Below are 13763 nucleotides of genomic sequence, written 5' to 3'. Positions count from 1 at the left end.
GCGTGAGACTGGTAATTCAGTTGTTACTATTGAAGGTGAATATTGCAGTGGGTTCAGAAGCCCCAGGTGGCAGAAGGGCAGCCCCGGCTCAGGGGCTGTGTGGAAACATTCCAGGTAACCTCAGAGAATTCACTGTCTGCAAATTGCTGCCCTTCAGTAAGTATATGGTGATACTGCACCTTTGCTGTGTTTTCTGAAATGAATACAGGAAAAGCACTTACAAACCCACTATTTCTGCATGCCTGGGTTGCTGGAAAATAAGTGGGGGGAAGAATGGGTTTTGTCCTTTTTAACTTGTCATCCTAAAGATTAGAGTCATCTTTTCAACCTCACAATCTCATGGAGTGCCTTTTTGACAAACTTAAAAGTATCTTTTATGTGGCCGAACTTGATACCTATGATAGGAATTTGAAGTCATTGACTTAACTGAAATTGAAAAAATATATTAGTTGGCCAAAGGAGTCCCAAGATGGGGCTGGGCTGGAGGTGACAAAGGACACCAGGCAAGGCAAGCTGCAGGATGCATTTTTAAAATTTGAACAGCCTCTGTGGTTGGTCAAGCATAAAAACACAGGCTATCCTTCTCATGCTGGCCTTCCCAGCTAAAGCTGCTGTTTCCATGTGCAGAGCTGTGCCACAGGTCCCCGACCTTGTCAGCTCTCATAAGACTGGGGTGTTGTGAGTACGTGAGCAGCACAGCTCTGAGGGAGCCAAATCTGCATTTGGGGTTGGCTCCTGCCCCGTGCTCAGCCACTGCCCCACGCAGGAGGTGACAGCCCTACCTGAGCTTCTGGGGAACTAAGGCTTGACCCAGTCCTAGCTAAGATTAGTGCAATAATAGCCTGTAGTTAGTATTATCTTGCAAGCAAAAGCCCAAAGTGCAGTTTCAGAGATGTGCTGGAGTGATCAGACTGTGCTACAGGAGCCCAAACAGGCTGGGAGCACCCTCCTGCTCCATGCCAGGGCTGAGCTGGACCTCGCTGCTAAAATCCTCTGTGCTCAACTCATGGTAGCTCATTAAATCCCTGTAATTTTATCATCTCTACGAGTCCTATTTGATCACACTCTGCCAATTAAAAATGCATCTTGTTTTCCTGAGATAATTTATTTTTTTGACATCCCTTCCTCAGACCAGTGCCACATTTCATTACAGAAGTGGCTGCACTTCTGTGCTGGACATTTCTTAATTATAAACCTGCACATGAATGGAAAAGTAAGGACATCTCTTCAGGTCAGGGCTCCTGCTCCAAGTCTGGGTCAACAGATGCTGTGTCAAGTCTCTACTTTCCCCAGAGGAGATGTCATTGTTTCTCAGCCAGCACATTTCAATAATTCACGACACAACTGGACAGGAAGGGAAACGGAGGTGGCACTGACTTAAATCTTACTTGCTGAAGAAGCAAATTGTTTTCCTCACATCTTTCCTCCTTATGCCATGACAGCAGAGCATCACCACCCTGTCCAGAATTCCTCTGTGTACAAAACCACAGCTATTAAGTCCTTTCTGCCTTCTGGGCAGATCCCAGCACAGGGAGGAGCTGGAGCTGCTGCAGAGCCCAGAGGAAGCTCTAGGGGGATCAGGGGATGGAGCAGCTCTGCTGGGAGCAAAGGCTGGCACAGCTGGCATTGTTCACCTGCACAGAGAAGCTTTGGGCTGAGCTCAGGGTGGCCTTGCAGGGCCTGAAGGAGCCACAGGAAACATGGAGAGAGACAATTGACAGGGGATGGAGGGAAGTTTAGATGGGATATTAGGAAGGAATTGCTCCCTGTGAGGGTTCTGAGGCCCTGGCACAGGGTGCCCAGAGCAGCTGTGGCTGCCCCTGGATCCCTGGCAGTGCCCAAGGCCAGGTTGGACACTGGGGCTGGAGCAGCCTGGGACAGTGGGAGGTGTCCTTGCCATGGCAGGGGTGGATTGTGATGATCTTAAAGGTCCCTTTCCACCCAAACCATTCTGTGGTGCTATGATTGACTCTCCTACATCAACACCTCACTGTGGCTCTGACACAAAGTCGTCTCTGGCAAAATTTGACTTAAACTGAGGCACAGGGAGCTAATGCACACTTTATTTTAACACGCGCTTCACTGTGCTTGGGGATGCTGAAAGATAATACAGGTTTCAGGAAATTTAGTACTACCTGCAAAGAAAAAAAAAAGAAAAAAAAAAAAAAGGACTTAAAGGAATTCTGCTCAGCCTTAATTACACCACACAGCTCTAATGCTGCGATCAGCTGGAGCCAGATCCAATAAAACCTCCATCCGGCTCCCGCACAGCGACCTACGTGAACCTGACTCCTTCCCTGGGCTTGCAGCCCAGAAACGAGATGCAGTTTTCATTTAAGCCATAACGCCTCAACTTTCCCCGGCAGCGCATCCACCCTGAGCGGGTGGGTCCAGCGGGGCTCCCGGGGGAACCGCGGCCGCCGCCAGCGGAGCATCCCCGGCGCCGGCGGGCCCGGCAGTGCCCGGAGGGGCTGTGCCGGGCTGGGCTGTGCCGGGCTGTACCGGGCCGGGCTGTGCGGCCCCGGGGCGGTGAGAGCCGTGAGGAGCGGTGGGCGGGAGATCGCGCCGGGCCCGCCCCGCCGCCGGGAGCGCGGCCAGCGCCGCTCCAGAAGAGGCGGCGGGAGCCGCGGGAGCCGCAGGATTACGGCGCTGGCTCCGAGGGAACGACAGCGCTGCGGCGGCTGGAACGGCTCGGCTGCAGGTGGGCAACTTCGGGGAACAAAGTTGGGGAGCTCAGAGTCCTCCGCATCCCTCAGGGGGGATGGAGCGGGGGAGCGGCACCGGGGACACGGACACCGCTCCGGGGATGCAGCGCCGGGCACGGGCGCTCGGTACGTGCCGCTGCCCGCCTGGGTGATGCTGGCAGGTGCATTTGCGAGGCTCCGAGCCCACCTGCAGGGAGCTGCTGTCCCCCCCGTCCGCCTGTCCCGGGGCTGGGGCTCCCCCGGGGCTGGGGATGCGCTCCGGGTACCGGCGTGCGGCTGCCGGCGGTCTGAGCGTGTGCGCAGGGTTTGGGCTTTTTCCCCCTGTAAAATTGCTCTGAGTCTGGAGTTGCTCAAGTTGTAAAGCTGGGCGGCTCTGGCTCTGCTTTTAATTAAATGCTAATTGTCTCGAATGCGAGAAGGCGCGCACGGAGCTCGCCCCCAGCTCTGGTGTCGGCGGGGCTCTGCCGTGTCGGTCTCAAACATCCCCCGCACCTCGCCAGTGGAGGCTCGTTCAAAAGCTTGTTCCTTTCCCTCTCGGATGAGAATTTCGCTCTTTCTGCGCGTCCCTCGCGGCCGCTCGGGCTCGGGTGAGTCGTGGCCAGGCGGAACTTTGCCGTCGGGCGGGCAGAGCGGGGCGAGCCGGCCCCGAGTTGCAGCCGCGGCTCGGCTCAGCCGCTGCCGCGCTCCCCGCAGAGCCCTGCAGCGCCCGCCGCCTCCGCTCCTTCCCTGGCCGCTGGTCTGCCTTCTCGGGCAACTTCATGGCTCGTACCAGGCTGGGTGAGAGCTGCTGGTGTCCCCAGCATCGTGGCGTGTCGCCTTGCTGCCAGCCCAGCCTGCTGGGGTTAACCCAGATCCAAGCACCATTTTGTGGGATGCGTCGGAGGGAGATCAGCCCGTTCCTGCTGGGGAATGATCCAGCGATAGCCTTGGGTGGGAAGGGGTTAGTTAGGTGTACCTTACTGGTGCCACTGACACACGCACAGAATCAATACTGATTTTCTGTCGTGTTTTACACGGGGGGGAGAGTGTCAGTGTTTCTGTTGAGTGCAAAAATCAAAACCAGGAGCTTATGAAGGACAAGAAACTCTCCAAAGTATTGACTGCTGTATTTTGCAAGAGAAACTTGAACTCCAGCTTAAGCTGCATGCCAGGCTTGTTCAGTGATGTATTTTTGAAATGTATATGGGAAATTACGAACAAAACTAAAATCAGGAATGGAAATACTGAACTTGTAAGCGCTGAAAGTGTGTTAGTACCCATGTGGAATTGTTCCAGAAAGTTGTTTATCATGCAGGAGACTTCCCATAGTAATCTGGCAAATGCATTTGAGGGGAATGATTGGTGAAGGTGCTTAACTCTTGCCAAAACGCTGCAGACTTGGTGTTGGGGCTGCGGCTGAAGGTGCTGTGAGCTCTGTCCTGCCACGCTGGCTCTTCCCAGGGCTCCCAAAAATCCGTGCTGCTCCTGTCTCTCACTCCCTTGCGCAGCCAGGGATGGATGGAAGCGCTGCTGGAAGCTGTGCTGTTTTCTGGAATAAAGCAGTGGGAGGTGCTGCTCGGAGCACAGGATCTGTGGGCTGTGGGGTTTTTCCAGAGTGGGTTTTGTGGATGTCACCTCCATGAATAGAACAGGTAGGGGATGTCTAGCTGATCTGCAGCTTGGTTTTTTCTGTGTTGAGGAAGTTAAACCACTGGGTTTGGGGGATTTGCTATGGGGTGGTGGCAGGCTCTGGTGGTGACTCCTGTGGCTCTGTCACTCACTCAGCTCCAGTGTTGGTCACCTAAGTTGGGGTCTTGTCCAGAAATTTGAGCATGCATACCCTGCAAACCCTTGAGCTGGATGTGAAATATGGACCTGCCTAAACAACTTGTTCTTTAAATTCCTAAAGATCACGTCACTGTGGCTAAGGAGCAGTGCCATATTTTCCTGTCACTTTTCTATAATGCTTCTGAAGTTTCCACCCACAAATGCTTCCAACCACTTCTGCAGGGGCGGTGGTTTTGGTTGTTTGTTTTTTTCTGAGCTAGCTTTGCTGTCTTTGATGTTGTTTATGTTTATGTTCTTGTGGGAATTTTCCCATTGCAATACCACAAGAACATCTTAATGTTGTTGTGATACAGCAACAGGAGGTTTCTGCAAATAGATTCAATCTTTTTACTGTTCTTCCTGGAAGAGGCTGAGTCTTAAAAGTGACATAATCCAGTGGTTTTATATGTATGGAAGTGATCATCAGGATTTACTCTGATACCAGAAGACACAGATTAATGCAGTCTGCAAACAACATTTATTTTTTTTTGTGTATTCACAGTGGTGTGAGGAATTCACCAAGCCTGAAGGGACAGGGAAGTGGTCAGTGATGAGGAGTGACTGGGGCTGGAGGTGAGCATCCCTCCTGACTTTGGATGACTTGAGAAATAATTATAATAATAAATATATATATATAAAAATATAAGTGGTCTTGGTTTACTAGAAAATCAAGGAAAATGGGAAGTTTGTTCATTTGTAAAGTAAATTTTAATCCTCCTTGGTGCTCAGCTTGGAGCTAGGTCTGTGTTGTTGTGCTGTCAGATCCATAATCTGCCAGTTCATGCTGGGAAACCAGGGAACAGTGGATTAGAGTCCCCTGGGAGGCACTGAAGTTGAACACTACTGGAGATAGAAGTGATGAGAAATGACTTTTTGAAGGGACCTGTGTGATGCAAGCCTTGCTTAAGCTCCTGTTGTGTATGGGTGTTGTCAAGATGGGTTAAATGGCAGGATACTGTGAAATTAACCTTTGTTTGGAGAAGCTTAGGAACCTAATATTTTGGTTCTTCAAAACTGAATGTGCCACAGAAACTGGCTCTGGAAATGGACTTGCCTTGGTGCTCTGCTGCTGCTGTCTTTAAAATATATCTGCAGTGACAGCAATTCTTACTTCAGGTATTTTTGGTTGGTTGGTTGGTTGGTTGGTTGGTTGGTTTTGCAGCTCTCAAGCTGAAGTTTCCCTCTCTCAGCCAAACCAGGGGGAGTTCAGTCAGTGATTAGCCCACTGAAAAAGAACTGGAATGCAGAAAAATGAAATTGGAAGAGCTGTAGTTCCCTCCTGTGCCAACATCTCCACCTTTGATTTAGTGAAGCTGTTTAGAATTGTAACCCAAACTTTTCAGTGGAGATTTGATAGTCCACATTTTGTAGAACGTGGTGTAGGAAAATGAATTGCAGGAAAAAAATTAAATCATTATCAGTGATACCTTGTGATGTGCCTGGTTAACCAGGAGAGGATTAGGTAAAGGCTGCAGGTTTGCATCAGCTGAGAAGTGCTTTCCTCATTCAGAGCTCAAAAAGCCACACAGTTCTCTGGTCCACTGAGACAGATGAAAACCAGATCAGAGCTGATGGCCTTTTAAACAAAAGTGTACCCAGGAGAGCACTGCTGGGGTAACAAGAGTGGGAAGGGGGGAAAAAACCTTTGAGCTTTGACTACAGTCAACTGAAATTTACTGTATATTGATTTTTTTTTTTTTAGTGTACTGTCTAATACAAAGAAAAGACTTCATACAGAGTGAGGGGAAGTGGCAGGAGTTCAAAAATCTTATGGATTCTCAGTCTTGATTGAGTGAAGGTGGTGGGCAGCTGGTGAAATAAAGGAGTTAGGTGGTATTTTATTACTGTAAAGTTAAAATCTGTGTGTTGAAATTTGGTCAGTTGAAATGCAGGCCATAGCAGTGGCTTTATTTTTAAAGAGTAGTTAGTTTTATACCCCTGAAGTTTCACTTTCTGAGTGTAATAAAGTATAATAATATTATTTAAAAAAAGTAATACTTTCATTTGGCACAGGTGATGTAGGAATTTTTCCCAGATGATAACATCCAGGTATTTTTCTGTTGAAAAATGTATCTGTTAATTAATGTAAAGAATAATTAATTAACTGTCAGAGGTGTTGCACTTCCACCTAGGGGAGGCAGCAGTGGGAGCTGCTGAAGTTGTGCTCAGCCCTAGATAATCCCACCTGCATCTCATTCTCTTCTGGAGAAACCCATTTAACGGGAACAGCCGGGATTTGAAACCTGGACATGTATTTTAGTGTTTTCTTAATCCTGATTACACACAGGAGGAACTTTATCTGTGTTTGACTGAATCATGAAATGCTTAAAATCTGGGCTGCAGAGCTGCCAGGCTGGGGGCTCCCAGAAAATGAGCTGTGGGCTGTGAAAGGCTTTGGAGTGAGTGGTGATAGGAAGGGAAAAGCAGGGTGACCAGACTTGTCTGGGGGGTTCTTTTTGTCAGGCAGTTCTTGGTTGCTGGCAAATACAAATAATGCATTTGAGGGGGAGGCACTGCCTGTGATGGCAAGGGGTGAATAGGTGTGAGCAGGAAAGCGCTGAAAAAAATCCTTGTGCAGGGGAAATTTAACTTAAAGACAGAGACAGAGACCTCCTGAGACCCTGGGGACCCTTGTGCTCCTTGATATTCTGCAATTCCAGGATGGAGCAGGGCTCCTGCAGGCCCTCACCAGGTGTGTGAGCAGCTGTCTCTGCTTTCCTGAGCCCAGCTTATTTGCAGAACGAGTCCAGAACTGCTAAACTCATTCAGCTGTTCCAGATTCATCCTCCACACTGGGTTTAAATGAAGTAAACTAAATAAAGCTGTTTTTAACTCTAGTAAGTCCCTTGTGTAGTGCACAAAGGAAGCTGTAGAGTGCAGAGCTGTTCTGGCTGAGTGAGGGGTGATGGACACAGCACTGCAGGAGGCACCAGGTAAGGGCAGGTCTCCTACCATTCCTGTAGATCTGTTCCTACAGATCTATTCCTATATCCTTTTCCCTTTTGAGATATATGGTTGATGAAAAACCCACATGTACATTCAATTTTAACGGAGAAGTGAGAAATCGTGAATTTTACTGTAGCTTTGAAAAAGTGGTTTGAACCTTGTTGAAGCATTATGGTTAAATCCAGATTCCTTTTCCACCAACATTACAAGTGGTAATGAGCTACCCTGGTATTAACTATTCTTAAAAATTCTCCTCTCACTATTCCTGTTTTTTGTCACTGACTCTTTGAAAAAAATAAAAAAAAAATCCTACTGCTTTTCTAGCACTGCTGAAATCACAGTGCCATGTTCCTGATGTGGGAAGCATATTTCACTTCAATAGGCCTTGACAATTCTGAAGAGTATTACTGCTCAACATGTTCAGGCCTTTTGTGAAATGTAAAATATAATAAATTACAGCTGTTTGTAGCTGTAAACCTCTCATTGGAGTAAGCTAGGGGGGAAAATCAACTGGTTTTCCACAGTCTGGCTTAATGTGAAGCATGTCCAGCATCCCTTTTGCTTGTGCTGAGGTCAGGACAGTAATTTCCAGTGTGCTGCAGTACTTGACTACATAAGGAGCAATTCCTGTCTAATCCAATCCAGGGTGGATCAGTAAATGATAAATTCTGTTTAGCTTGCAAGCATACAGATTTTCATAGTTCATTTGCAGAAGGATCACGCATCTCTGCATTTGAAGACATTCCATTTGTTGAAGTTGGCATCTCTTAGCATTCCTGGTGAAATGTGCAAGATGAAAAACACTGTTCTAATGACGTATTACTGTGGAGTATTCTACAGGGAGAAACCAGCAAATTCAGCTGGTATGATTGTTGCAGAAACCTCTGTTTATTCCCCTGGATATTGTAAAATATTTTGGTTTTATCCAGCCTTCTTAAAGCTTGGTGCAGTCACCCAGATGTGTCTGTCCCACCTGTCCATCTGTCCTGCTGCTTGAGGAGAGTTGGACTGTAAACCCATGGAAAGAGGGTTTGTTTTTGCCAGACTGGGGAAGATAATTGATTTTTGTGACATGCTGGAGCAGGTAATATCCCTTGGTGTGGTGCAGTTTTCACATCGAAAGCTCATGACTGAAATATTGTTCCTGTGATGACTTTCTTTGTTTAATAGGAAATCTTTGGTGCCTGCTGCTGCGAGTGGGGTGCAGCTTGTTGTGTGGGCAAAGCAGAGTGGGAGGAGAGCTCTCTGCAGCACCCTGGGTAATTTAACATCTCAGCCCAGTGTGTTGGTGTAGGTTGTAAATGACAATAAAAAGAAAAGGCTGTATATGCATGTTTGCTCTGCCAGGGTAATTTATAAAGCCCAGTGTAATTGGGAACATTTCTGCCAGGTCACTGCTTGACCACCAGCACCTCTTTACCTCTGAAGTTTGTGTGCTCAAGCACAGGCTGCAGGACAATTAAATAATAACTGACCTTTTTTTTCACTTTTAAAAAACAAATGCTCTAAAGAAGGAGGATGAAGAACCATTAGCATCTACCATGATATGAGTGCTTTCATTTCCATTGTTAGGATCAGCAGAAGACCCCAGGTTTCTATGGTTTGCAGTCCTTCAAGTGCATCACTTGAGCATTTAAGAGCATGTTTTTAGCAGTGTGCACCTCCTTTGGATAAAGATTTATTGATGCTGCAGAGCTGTTGTGTTTGTGTGTGAGTCAGTGGTGTATGAAAAGCACCTGTTTGCACACTGAGCTTTCCACCCCTCAGAAAATGTTTTGTTGTTTTAGACTCAAGATCTCATCATTGATCCTAAGAAAAGGAAGATTACCTTGATTTACCTGCCCGAAGGCCTTCCTGCTAAAAGTGGTAGAGGTTGGCTGGCTAAATTCATGCTGGAAACTTGAGTTTTGTGTGTTGGAGTGGAATTGCAGTTTACCTGGACCTGTGTTAGCCCAGGGCTGCTTTCACAGCCCGCAGGAGCTGTGTGCCATCCCTGCCTGCCTGCAGGGGAAATGCACTGAAATGGGTTTTTATCCTTCTGGGCAAGACGAGGGGCAGCAGCTGCTCGTGTGTAACCCTTTGCCATTCTTGGGCATTGACTTCTTTTCTACTCTTGACTAAGCAAGAGTTAGCTTTCCTCCTAGAAGGAGCTAAATTAATGTAAACCAGAGTTATTTTCCTCTCTCCCCCAGTTTTGAGGGGCTGCACTCTCACACAGCACTTTTCCTTTCATTGATTGTCACATCTTTCCTCATCTAAAAATCCTGTTGAAATTATAGTGGAGAAAGCAGTGAAGCCTTACAGAGAGCTGTTTGTAGAATCAAATGCAGTTCTTGGAGTGGTTGCATACACGTGGTAGTTTTCCTTTTAGTTGTGGAGCTTAATCTGGTTATAGATCTTGCAGTTTTTCAATTTCTCACTATAATTTTTGTAGCTATTTGATTTTGGATTTCACATTGACTATTTTTGCTACTGTATTGCTGAAGAAAATAAAAATTGCTATGGCCCTGGTGAAGAGCAGTGTTTCTAATCCTTTAAAAGCTGTGGTTTATAGTCTCTTTGAGCATCTCTTTTCCTCAATAAGCTTAAAATGCAAACAGAAGTGGTGTTACATCTAACAGTGCTGTTCTTCTGCTGCTGTTAAATGAAGGATAAGTCAAGTTTCATGCCCTCTGCTCCTGGAATAAGAGATTGTGGATTTTGCTTGGCATTTTTTTTCTGCAGCAGGTTCTTCCCTGCCACAGATCAGGTGCACTTGGAGACTGCAAAGTTACTCTGCAGATCTGTCCTCCCACAAAACAGCTGAAATAAGCTGGACCTTGGTGAGGAAAGGCCCCTGGCCAGAGTGACACCCCTGGAAGTGGTGGTGGTGGCACTTGGTGCCTCTCCAGAAGGCACTGAGGTGAAGGAAAGGACTTTTCCAAGTTTTTTCCTACTTTCTTCAACACCTGCCAAGGAGGACTGGAGTGTCTCTGTCCTGTTTGTTACTCATTCAGTTCCCAGCTTGGATGGAACTTAATCAAGCCTGTTTTAAGTCCTTAGGGCTTTGACCTCATCCCTATCCTGCCCCATAAATACCCTTGCTGAGGCCCTTGATGGGTTTATTTCCAGATAAGGAGTCTGAACAGCCCTCAGTAGTTGTGTTTGGTGACTGGAATGGCTGCAGAGTTTAAACTCCTTTCTAAAGCTCTTCTGCTTTCAGAAGTACCACCACAAAGCAGCTTCTTCATAGTCAGGCTCCTCTTAGAAATGTGAAATAATCTCTGGCTCAGAAGCTGGGCTTAGTGTGCCATTTCCCAAGTCATGCAAGGGAAACATCAAGGAAAACAAACATGGAACTCCTCTACTAAACTGCACCTGACTTCCTGGACACATTTTTTTCGGAGGGGACTTGGATTTTTTGCTTCTTTCCTTGGTCAGAGGGCAGGATGACTCCTGAAGTGTCTGTCCCAAGTGTAACTTAACCTGAGCACTGTTTGCCATCACTTGCTGGATGTGCTCCAGAGTTAAGAAAGTTGCATAAGCTCCTTATCTGGAGCTAAGCAGCTTAAGGAGGTTGCAAAGCTCCACCACCTCGTGCTTCTCCTGTGGAGCTGTTTTAACAGAGTCCTCTCTTCCCCCAGCATCTGAACATCCTGATGGTGCAGATGTTGATAACCTGCTCCGTTATCTCCTCCTGAAAGAACAAAAAGCTGCCGAGACCTTTGTGCAACTGTAGATACAGAATGAAAACACAACAGTAAAATGTGTGAAACTGATAGAAAACTGTGCTGTGGTTTGGGATTAATTCTGGAGTTTTCTCCAGTCTGTTCTCCTTCTGAGATGGGCTCTCGATTACTTCATGCAGAATAGGCATCAGTTCTGATCTGGGTCATTGAATCCCTTTAATTCCTCACCTGGTCCCTGCTGCCTTTTTGAGAACCTTGGGCATTCTCACAGTAGGTGTTTCCAGCCTGAAAAATTGTATGCCTCAAACCTGTAAATCCCTAATGACATCGACATAATTACTTCTAGTGTCTAAGGATGTTCTCTGTCCAGCAGAAAATAGTCCAGAGTGACTTTTTTAGGAGAACTGGGCTTGGATTTTTTATTTGGAGCATATAACAACACCCTGAACATAAAAATGATTTTTTCCCCCTGCAGTCAACCTAGAAAAACAAGCAGAAGAAAAAGTCTCCTCTGTCCTGATGCCCCTTTACAATATTGTAACAAGGGCCATCTTCTGCCAGCCCTTGGCTCCCTGCAGCAGGCAGAGAGGACTCAGCAGTTCCTCTGTATTTTCAGGAAAATTTGAAGTGCCTTATTCCCCAGAATAAGTGCTGCAGAGAGTTAAGTGCCTGTAATTCTAATGCAAATTTCTTTTAATTCTAGATTGGTAAAGATCCACATTTTTATTTTCCAAAAGGCTTAGCAGCTTGTCCAGTAAGCCTAATTAAAGATGGTAATGGCCATTCCATTCTCAGATTGATTTATTCCTATGCAAAGCGATTTGAACTGGTTAAATGGCACCTGTGCAAAGGGGTTGAGATACAAGCAGGGATGGCAGCAGAGACCTGATGTGGTTTTCTTACTGTCGCAAAAGAAATGTTAATGTTGCACTGATGGAAAACCCATTTACTCTTTCCTTTTGTAAAGTTTAACTCACAGTGAACTTAGAGAATCCCAGAATGGTTTGGGTTGGAAGGGGCCTTAAAGGCCATTCCCCTCCTATCCATGGGACACTGTCCCAGGCTGCTCCAAGCCCTGTCCAGCCTGGTCTTGGATACTTCCAGGGATCCAGGGGCAGCCACAGCTGCTCTGGGCACCCTGTGCCTCTGTCCAGATGCAGAAAACTGCAGTTCTGGGCACACTTGTTATTTGTTATTTATCTGGTTCCTTGCCAACCCTCCTGAGGGATGCATTGTTCTGATACATTCCACGAGTTCTCTTTGCATTATGTGGAGGATTTCTAAAAAAAATCCAGCCTTTTGTTTCACTGGGATATGTTTTATGTACCTGAGACTTTACTGACTAAAATGGGTTGGTACTTCTAGAAACAAAATCCCAGCAAGGCTTTATCATCAGTTGGCAAAGCTCTATGATTGTGTTCTTCCTCTCCATGAAGCCAAATATATGGAGATCCAATTAATATTATAGGAAAGTGAAAGAAATCTTGAAAGTCTCCTCTAATACTAGGCTTTGAAAAATCCTTCTTCTTTGATTCATTGTGGTCAGGTGAATTTAATGGTCTGCTTAGTCAAAAAAAAAAAAAGCTAAAGGCTCCAAAAGCCTTTGTACAATTAAAATTCTTTTTTATGAGTTAAAACCCGCGTTGCAGGCACAGCTTCAAGTACTCTTGTGCAGGGTTTTTTTGTTGATGAGTTTATACTTTGTTCTTGTGCCTGGCTTGCAGTGGTGCCATTAACACAATGTGTTCTTCAAGGCTCTGATTTTCACCTTCTCTCCTGTACAGTGAGGGATGCAGAGATGTCCCAAATATTTCAGCAGCTGCAGCCTCTTTCGGGCCATGTGAAAAAGATGTGACTCCTCAAATTCCATATTCAGCTTAGAATAACTTCTCCCTGTGAGGAAGATGAGAACGCATCCAATATATGTGACACACACAAATATCCATTCTTCAGAGAGGATCTTTCCTCCTGATGATGGTAAAAATGAAATGCAGAAGATCTGGAGTTCTCTGGGAACACATCTGGAAGGAACTCAGGGATGCTGCTCCTAGATCTGAGAGGTTTGGGAAGAAGTATTGGGTAGGACTGTGTTTTAGCACAGAAAAACGCAGATTTAGTGGTGGATTGAATTTATGTTGCACATCTCTAGTCTCTGTTTCTAAGGGACCTCTGGTGTCTTCTGGCCTCTTCCTTCCTTTGCTGGCTCAAAACACAGGGCTGCTGTTAAACCATATAAACAGTTTCCACTCTGTGCTTTAAATCAAGGTGCGAGTGGATCTTGCTGAAGGGAATAAAGCAGCTTTGTGTGCCTGTAGCCCAGTGCACAAGGGCTGAGCTCTCTGGTTCAGTGGGTTTATTGGTTTTTAAAGAATTATGAATTTAGTTTGAGGTCATTTCTGGAAAAGCACTTTCTCTTGGTCTGCAGTGCACGATTAATGGTGAGAGCAACGCCAAGTGCATTAAGACATGAAGTGAACCTTGGAGATCTGAAAAAAAAACAGCATCTCCTCAGGCCTGGGGCTTGCTGCTGTGTTCCTGTTAGACATGGTGCAAAAGAATTGTTGCTTTCTGAAGGAAAGTTGATATTTGGGAAGTGGAGCTTTTTGGTTAGTAAAGCTCCCAGTGTAACTTTTCTGGA

At 46.3% G+C, this 13763-nt stretch overlaps 1 protein-coding gene across 2 annotated transcripts in view; it reads left to right on the top strand.

The window, feature by feature from the left end:
• The first annotated feature begins 2544 nt into the window (after nucleotides 1-2544).
• Nucleotides 2545-13763, top strand: part of CNTN3 (contactin 3) — a 94732-nt gene continuing 83513 nt past the window's right edge. The window contains exon 1 of one of the 2 annotated variants that reach the window (XM_064433093.1): nucleotides 2545-2701. The gene's annotated coding sequence lies outside the window, so the exon portion shown is untranslated. Of the gene's footprint in view, nucleotides 2702-5061; nucleotides 5085-13763 lie in introns of those variants that run through there. The other variant, XM_064433094.1, reaches the window with a different exon arrangement.

This window comes from Passer domesticus, chromosome 9 (assembly GCF_036417665.1).
Source record: "Passer domesticus isolate bPasDom1 chromosome 9, bPasDom1.hap1, whole genome shotgun sequence".
NCBI classification, from domain to species: Eukaryota; Metazoa; Chordata; class Aves; order Passeriformes; family Passeridae; genus Passer; species Passer domesticus.
The sequence above is the reverse complement of the archived record's forward strand: the minus strand, read 5'-3'. Positions and strand labels throughout refer to the sequence as shown.